General features: G+C 48.4%; 1 protein-coding gene across 1 annotated transcript in view; it reads left to right on the forward strand.

Annotated features, from left to right (window-relative positions):
- LOC122807169 (aurora kinase C-like) overlaps window positions 1-9,504 on the forward strand; it is a gene marked incomplete at its 5' end in the record, with an annotated part of 1,171,146 nt that overhangs the window by 109,151 nt on the left and 1,052,491 nt on the right.

The following is a 9,504-nucleotide window of genomic DNA, read 5'->3' on the forward strand; positions in this document are numbered from 1 at the left end:
CGGGTCTCAACCTTCTGCCTCTTGGGTGTCTCCCCCTTTTGATGAGCTACTAGATCTCATCTGTCGCAAGGTGTGGGAAACTCCTGACAATGTGGAACCGGTCCCTAGGAGACCCAATACGTTTTTGTCCGCTCCCACAGACGAGGAATATCTGACAAAAGGTGTACCAGTAGATACCATGGTGGTGGCAGCAGCCACCAAGAAGGAAGTTGCTGAAACTTCGTCTATCGTCCATCCACCTAACAAGGAGTCCCTGCCCATGGTCAGGTATGGGAAGCGTGTGTTTACCTCAGCGGCCTTTACTCTGCGGACGCTGAACTACTTGATGCATTTTACAAAGCTCCAGAGAGATGTCCTAAAAGAGCTAGGAGATTCTCTACAGGGTAACGTTTCTAATGCCGTGGCACAGATCAATGCACAGATGTCTTACACTAAATTCCCTTACCAACTCCTACATGAGGCTGATCTCATACGCAGTTGACTGAGCGAGCAGGGTTGCGGGTTCCGAGTCGCTCTTAAGAGACACTGTAATTTTGCAGAGGCCTTCAAGTCTGCATTCACCAACGCCCCATTTGATGGTTCATCGTTATTCGGATCCAAGGTGAAGGACACACTCACTAGCTGCGAGCAGGAAGCAAAAACCCTGTCTGCTGTTGGAGTCCATTTTTCCATGCCTTCTAGACCTTACCCCAAAGGCCAGAAGGGTGGGAAAATGTGGTTCAGGAAGTCGCAGAGGTTTTTTCAGGACACACAGTGATTCACCCTCCAGAGGCAGGGAAGGTGGTGGAAATTCGGGTAGATGTCACCCTAGAGACAGAGGAGGCCCACGTAACCAGGGGGACCATTATTCCTTTCGCGGTTCTCCCTACCAGCTCTCCTGAAAGGAGGCCCGACTGTGCGTCTCTGGAGCCGATTGGGGTTCGCATTTCTTTATTCCCAGAAGCCTGACAAGACGTCACCCAAGACGAGTGGGTATTGAAGATAATTTCCAGAGGTCATTATATTCCCTTCTCTTCTCCTCCCCCACCAACCCAGAGAATTCCAGACATTCCACCCAGTCACAGGGATTCTGCAACTTTAGAAATAAAAATGTTGCTTTCAAAGAGCCATCCAGCCTGTCCCCGCAGACCAAGTAACTTACTCCAGAGTCTTTTTGGTGCCGAAAAGAACAGGGGACCTGAGACGCATCTTGGAACTCAGCCGATTGAACCTACATGTACTTAGTCCAAGTTCCACATGGTCACCTTACAGTCAATACTCTCTCTGTTAGGGAAAGATGTGTGGATGTGCTCCATCAACCTCAAAAATGCTTACTACTATATCAAGATTGACAGGGCATCGAGAAGTCATCTACGCTTCCTGCTGGGAGCCGGTCATTTTCAGTTTCGCGCTCTGCCCTTTGGTCTCACCACAGCCCCCAGGGTGTTCACCAAATGCATGGCAGTGGTAACTGCTCACTTGAGACGGGGATTCCAAGTGTTTCCGTACCTGGACTGGCTCCTTTCTGCAGCCACCAGGTATCTACTGTTGCAGACCAGGGACGCCACCATTACACTGTTGCCAAAGGTTAGGAATTGCTGTAAATTGGGAAAAATCTGCCTTGTTGCCCTTGCAACGTGTCACTTTTATCAGCGCTGAACTAGATACGGTGCTCATGAGGGCTTTCTTACCAGAAGAGAGAATTCAGGCTCTACAACAGCAGGTCTACGCCTTACTACCATCGAGGAAGGTAAAGGCAAAAGTGGTCCTCAACTTATTAGGGACCATGGCTGCCACGATCATGCTAGTTCCCCTTGCCAGACTACACATGAGGGTTCTTCAGTGGCTGCTTTTCGCCCAATGGTCACTACAGCATCTTCCACGCTCCCATTCTATTCTGATTACGGACACGTGCAGGCAGGATCTATGCTGGTGGCTTCAGGCCAGCAATCTCAACTTGGGCAAGCCTTTTGTCTCATCTTCTCCAGTTGCCACGGTGACCACAGTTGCCTCCCAGATCAGGTGGGGGGGGGGGCATTATCTCGGCAGGACAGTCCAAGGCATTTGGCAGACTCAAGACCCATTTGCATATCAATATCTTGGCGATGAGAGCAGTACTATTTGCATTGCAAGCACTTCAGAGCTTTCTCACTCTAGGGAACAGTTGCAATCCACTTATGTCAGTGGTATGGTATCTGAACAAGCAGGGAAGAACCAAATCATACCCCATTTGCAGAGAGGCACTTTGAGTTTGGCAGTGGGCGGTGTCTTCCCAATGCTTTCTAGTTGCAACGCATATACTGGGAAGTCCAACGTGATTGTAGACAGGCTGAGCAGAGCTGTCCTAATGCCTCACGAGTGGTCCCTGAACAAATATGTTGTGGAGAAGATATTCTGCAGATGGGGGTCAGCCTTGCTGCGATCTATTTGCCAGCCCCCTCAATGCCAAATGCAGCAGCTTCTTCACCCTTATCCCCATGGAGATTGAGACACCCAGGGACACTCTGGTTCACGATTGGCCCTCTAGTCTTCTCTATGCCTTCCCACCGTTTCCTCTGATATCAGAGGTCATTCAGAAAGCACAGTCTTTGGGAAGCAAGATGATCCTGATTGCCCCATACTGGCCTCGTCAGATTGGGTTTCACTTCCTTCAACCCTATCTAATGGACTATCCCTGGATTCTGGACCCAGATCCAGATCTACTGACTCGTATGTCAGGACAGCTTCATCCAGACCCTCAAGTTGACAGCTTGGCTGCTCCAGTTCCGTTCCTAGTCGGGCTTCATGATTTTTCCCCGGAAGTGGTCCACATTCTGTCTTCTTCCCACAAGCCTTCTACCAGGAAGATTTATTCCAGTAAGTGGAAGAGATTCTCCATTTGGGCCCGGGAAAGACGTATTGATCCTTATACAGCGCCTATTTCGGCAATATTATAATTTTTGTCTCAACTGTTCAGTTGGGGATTAGGTGCAGCAACCATTAAAGTGCAACTGGCAATGATTTCTACCTTTCACGTTGCAAATGAGCCCAGCCTTATGGCTCTTAGGCTTTGTAGGGCCTTTCTGAAAGGGACAATGTTACTCCGACCTCCAGTCTTTGATCCAGTAATGCCATGGGACCTCAATTTTGTATTACAGAAGCTAACCTCTGCTCCCTTTGAGCCCACAGCTACGTGTGACCTAAAATTCTTGTCATGGAAGACCATATTCTCGGTAGCCATAGGCGGGGTCTCTGAGCTTTATCGATTAAGCCACCTTATTTGGGGTTTCACAAAGACAGGGTCTCCTTAAGAACCAATCCTTCCTTTATTCCAAAGGTTGCTTCTGTTGTCAATATCAACCAATCCATTAAGTTGCCTGTGTTTTTTCCTGAAATTTCTAACAAGGCAAAATTTAAGATGTCATGTAGTCCTATCTTGCCTCCATTATTACGTGTGGGTTCGGAGCGATCCTCTGCTCCGACTCGGATGCTTTTAGAAAGCCTGAAAACTTCATATGGCTCGTGGCTAGGAGGTATCCCATGGTGCATGAGGACATTCCCCAGATCTCGTTTGCACGTCTTAAGTCAGAAGCTTCTTTTGGTTGGCCGTGGCTAAGTGATTCCGTTTTATTATTACTGCTTATTGGAAGTTTTTTGCTTCTAGTGAAGTTTCTGTCATAGTCTATGGCTGACCGCCTTTATTGTGATTACCGATTTGTGTCTAACCAGATTTGACCTTATTGTCGTTTTTGAAAAAGCTCTTGGGCCTGTTGGCCGTTTGTGTGTGGTATCCCATGAGTGTGTTTTTTCGTGGCTAGCTCCGTTTAACTTTGACGTTCTAGTTTGTCCGTTTCTTTTCTTGCACTAGGTTAGTTTAAGTTGGAGAACCTAGTAACCCCCTTTTTTCTTTATTTTGTGGGTGATAGGGCTAGATCTGCTTAGAGGATCTAGTTCCTCTCTTGTCTGTGTGTTGGTTTTTCTCTGCTGCCATTAGTCTAAGGAGCCTAAAGAACACAGTCAGGCTTTAAAAAGTGTACTAAATGTTCGCAAAAAATGTCCATCACCGATGGACAATAGCGTCTGTGTGTACTGCTTAGAGGCCATACATCTACACGAAACTTGTCTTTTCTGCAATTCTTTCAGCCCTAGAGTACTCCAGGAATGGAAGTATAAGCTGATTTTGCAAGATATGTTGAAGCCTTCCTTCGAGGAAGACCTAGCCAGTTCTTCCTCCTCTACTAGGTCGCATTCATCGAGGAAAGATAAGGGCAAGACCCTCTTAACGGCCTTCTCCGGCCCCAACTTCTGCCTCTGAACCTCCACATAAGTTACCAAAATCAAAGTTGGTCTGTCTCTTCGGCTCCACAGTTTTCGGGGCCGATTGAGATTTTGGACATAGACCCTGAAGTATCGGCACAATGTGTTTCGGAGCTGATCACTAGCAGTCCTCTTCGGAGCTGGTCAACTGATATTCTACCGGTCTCCCCTACTCTAAAATCGCCTATATTGCAGAGAACAAGGTCTTCCACACTGTCCTCCAGCTCCTCCAGGAGTCTATCTGAAGAAGACATCGAGAGAGTGGTTCCCAGACTCCTCAAGTCGTCGTCCTTGCCAAAATTTTTGTCTGCTCTGACCCATTTGGTCTCTGAGCTGACTCCTGCTACCGATCCTGCTGTCATTCCTCCTCCAATCCATATGTGGCCTTTGGCGCTGATATAGCTGGTACTGACTACAGTGGTCTCCTCTGCTCCAGCACCCCATGTGGTTGTCTTGGAACTGAGTTCTGCTCCGACACACACTGCGCTGTCCAAAGTGTCTAGGGCACCGAAGCTTTTCAGTCGGCCCTGAGGGGGACACTTGGAACAGAACTTCTGTGCCGAGCCTCCCGCTTGGTGCGTCGGCCCGAGTGAGCTCGGACCCTACATCGTTCTCTGAGCAGATCCTTTTGGAGCCATCGGCACCTATGCTCTCTTCGGAGCCGGGGCGTCTTTCGGAGCCGGAGGGATCGGTCTTCGTGAAGATGAGCATGTTGGATAGTTCATACCCCCCATGTAGAAGTACTGATGCTATACTCCCCCAAGCGCTGATTACAGTCTCAGCATCCTCTCTTCCCCGGGATGGCAGAGACCCACAGCCTCAGGACCCCCATTTGGGTGTCCCCCGATCTTCCAAGAGCTCCCCAGCGGACCCCGCTGAGGAGCCCCCTCAGAAGAGATCTATGTAAGAAGAAGCATGTAGACTCCCGTGATCAGTCTCACATCTGACACTGACCTCGAGTCGGAGGGGTCCCCTAAGTTGTCCTCTGAAGAGGTCTCCTTTGCAGACATTTTGGAGATACTCAGGCAGAGAGGCGGCTGGCCCACCATTACCCCATCTGTTGAGTCATTGTACCTGATGGCTTTAGGGTCTCAACCCTCAGCTTCATGGGTTGTCTCCCCCATTTGATGAATTACTGGATCTTGAGTCAAAGCATGGCAGACTCCTGATGCCGTGGAACTGGTCCCCAGGAGGACGAATAAATTTCTTTCACCCCTAAAGACAAAGAATTTTTATCCAAGGGCTAACCTGTTGATGCCATGGTGGTTGCGGCAGCCACGAAGAAGGAACTAGCAGAGACTACTACTTCCATCCATCCGCCCAGTAAAAAATCCCGAACGATGGATAGGTACGGGAAGCGTATCTTCTCTTTAGCGGCTTTTACACTCCGATCGTTGAACTATCTATCACACTTTACGAGACTTCAGAGAGATCTCCTAAAGGAGTTAGGAGATGCTCTTAAGGGTACCTCTAGTGAAGCAGTCCCATCTACAGTGTCCACTCAGTTGGCTACCCTAGCATCCATTAACTCCTCCATGCGGCTGATCTCGTATGCAGCTGATGGTGCGAGTAGGGCGGCAGGTTCAGGAGTCTCCTTAAGAAGACACTCCTGGATGCATCTATGCAACTTTGCTGAGCCTTTCAAGTCTACATTCACTAATGTCCCTGTGGACAGATCCTCTCTTTTTGGACCCAAGATGAGATACCCTCACCAGGTGTGTAGAGGAAGGAAAGACTCTCTGCCGTGGGAGTCCGTTTTACTATTCCTTCTAGACTTTACCCTAAAGGTCAAGAGCGGTAAAATGTGGTTCAAGAAATCTGAGACCTTTCCAGGATACACAGGGTGATTCCTCCTTCAGAGGCAGGGGAGGAGGAGCTAATGGTAGACGTCGCCCTAGAGGCAGGGAGGCCCACAAAATCAGGGAGGTCGTGATTCCTTTCGTGATCGTCCCTATCAACGTTCCTGATGTGGAACCCGACTGTGCGTCTCTGGAGCCGGTCGGGGGTCGCCTGTCCTTGTACCCAGAAGCCTGACTAAATCTCACTCGAGAAGTGGGTACAAGACATCCTCACCAGAGGTTACTCTATACCCTTTTCCCTTCCACCACGCCCTCCCAAAAGGAGCCCAGATGAATCGCCCAATCATAGGGGTCAAGCGGCTATCGAGACAGAAAAGCTGCTATTAAAAAGAGTCATCCAAAAGGTCCCAGCAGACCAGACATGATTCGGAACATACTCCATGTTCTTTTTAGTTCCAAAAAGAAGAGGAGACTGGAGACCCATCTTGGACTTCTTTACATACTCGTTTAACCTGAGGTCTAAGTTCCGAATGGTCACTCTACAATCCATACTCCCTCTGTTAGGGAAAGACAGCTGGATGTGCTCAATAGATCTCCAGGATGCCTATTACCACATAACGATGGACACAGCATCAAGGAGTTTTCTACGCTTCCGGCTGGGAGCCAGTCATTACCAGTTTCGGACGCTGCCCTTTGGTCTCACCACAGCCCCCCGGGTGTTCACCAAATGCATGGCAGTAGTGACAGCTCATTTGAGACGTCAGTGAATCCAAGTCTTTCCATATCTGGACAATTGGCTCCTGACTGCCACCACCAGGCATCGTCTAGTTCAATCCAGAAATTCCACAATCAAGCTCTGTTCCCAGTTGGGAAGATCTATAAACTGGGAAAAATCCTCAACTTTGCCCACTCAATCCTATAACCTTTATAGGAGCAAACATAGACACGGTTTCTATGATAGCCAGACTACCTACAGACAGAATACAGAATCTTGCACAGCAAATTTACAAGATACTTCCTCTTCGAAGAGTCAAAGCAAAGGTGGTGTTGCTGCTTCTTGGAACAGTGGCGTCTACCATAACCTTGGTACCATTAGCAAGACTTCACATGAGGATACTCCAATGGCTCCTGTCATCCCAGTGGTCTTTTCAGCAGTTGCCTCTGCATCACCAGATACTGATCACAGATTCGTGCAAAAAGGATCTCCGCTGGTGGATTCAGTCAGGTCATCTTACCACAGAGGCTACCTTTGTACCACACCAACCCATTGCCACTGTGACCACTGATGCCTATCAGGCTGGGGGGGGGCATTATCTAGGCAGGACTGTCCAAGGCACATGGCAAGATTAAAAGGCCCATCTGCATGTCTATGTCTTAGAGATGAGAGCGATGCTTCTAGAGTTGCAAGCACTTCACGACTTTCTTCCTGTAGGGACAATAGCTATTCAGACAGACATGTCGGTTGTTTGGTATCTAAACAAGCAAGGGGGAACCAGGTCATACCCTTTGTCGAGAGGCCCTGCGATTTTGGAACTGGGCGATTTCTTCCAAACGCTTCCTCATTGCAACGCACATCCCGGGGACATCCAATGTGATAGCGGACATGCTAAGCAGGGCAATATTGTTACCTCACAAATGGTCTTTGATCCAGAAAGTAGCCCCATCTGATCTTCCACAAGTGGGGACAATCCTTCTGTGATCTCTTTGCCAGCCCCATCAACACCTAATGCAGCACCTTTTTCTCCCTCATCCCCCATCTGGGAGAGTCTCCAAGAGATGTACTCATCCACGATTGGCCCCCTTTATGCTTTTCCTCCTTTTCCACTCATTCCCAAGATCATACAGAAAGCAATGTTGAGAAGCAAGATCCTCATCACTCCTTACTGGCCTAGTCAGATTTGGTTGCCTTTTTTCGAACCTCACCTGTTCTATCCATGGACTCTGGACCCAGTGCCAGACCTCTTGACGCATGTCCGGCTCTCTTCATTCCAGTCTCTATACTCTCAAACTGACAGCATGGCTGCTCCAGTTCAGTCACTAGTCAGGCTTCATGATCCATCTCCTGCTGTAACCCATATCATTACTTCTCAAGTCTTCGACTAGAAAATTGTATCACAGCAAATGGAAGAGATTTTTTATATGGGCACATAACAGAGAAGTTAATCCATTTACAGCTCCCATTCCTATTGTCTTAGAGTTCCTTTCAGAACTCTTTCACCAGGGTTCAGCAGCTGCTACACTCAAGAGTTCGGCAAACAGCAATATCCAATTTTCATGTGGGGATTAATGATTCGAGCCTTATGTCTCTCAAACTGTGCAAATCTTTTCTTAAGGGTTCCGTGAAGTTAAGACCTCATGTTCAAGACCCCATTCCTCCCTGGGATCTGAATCTAGTCATTTCTAGACTTACTTTGCCACCCTTTGAACCAGCCCATAGTTGTCAATTGAAATTCCTGTCTTGGAAGACTCTCTTTCTGGTGGCAATAACCTCAGCCAGATGAGTTTCTGAAATACAAGCCTCATCAGTTAAACCTCCATATTTAATTTTTCACAAAGATAGGGATGTTCTTCATCTCACATTGCTGCAGTCCTTACACTTGGGTAGTCCGCTGTCCTCGGTCGGCCCGAATATCAAAGTATAAGGCTGACGTCGGTCAAGGCGCATTTGACTGACATCAGGACGTCAGGGTACAAATGCGCATGACCGACGTCATATCCTCAGTCTTTTTTGCCGCATGGTCCGATGCAGAAGCAGCATTGCAAGTGCCGGTTGGCGTTCTGAAATTTTGATTTGAGTTTCAGACCGAGTCAAAGTTGGCTAAGTACCCCGTTGGGGAATATTTTAGTTTTTTCTTGCCTCAGTGGTTTACCGGATGTCAGAAAAAGTAAATTGTATTTCTTGTGGGAAACAGATACCGCATAGAGACTATCATACTTTGTGTATTCCTTGTTTAGGGCCTGAGCACGACGTTGTTGGGTGTCGCTCTTGTGCTAGATTCAATAAGCGCACTATAAAGAGAAGGTTAGATTGTGCCAGGTTAGTCTTCGGGAAGCGGTGCAATTATAAAATGCCGTCGGATGCTTCGACGCCCGCTTCTTCGAAGAAGCGCAAGGACAAAGCAGTTAAGCCTAGGTTAGAAGAACCGTCAGTACCAGACGCCGGTTCTTTAGAGGTGTCGGTGGAGCCGGTGGTTCCACCGGAGGTTTCTTTGGGATCCCAGGGAGAGACTTTGCAGGATGTGGCCTCTCAGGAGGCAGGTCAGGCTGAAGGGGCTTCTCAGGTTACTATACTCCCCTCCCTTCCTAGGGTGGTTAGGCCCTCTCCTTCTGTTTCCAAGGCTTCTCCCAGAGGCAGGCCAGGTTTAGCTTCAGTTGGTGTCACCCCTAGTTCTTCAGGAACTGTGCCCAAGAAGCATATGCTTAAAATTTT

This window comes from Protopterus annectens, chromosome 7.part0, assembly GCF_019279795.1.
Source record: "Protopterus annectens isolate FY-2018-M chromosome 7.part0, PAN1.0, whole genome shotgun sequence".
NCBI classification, from domain to species: Eukaryota; Metazoa; Chordata; order Ceratodontiformes; family Protopteridae; genus Protopterus; species Protopterus annectens.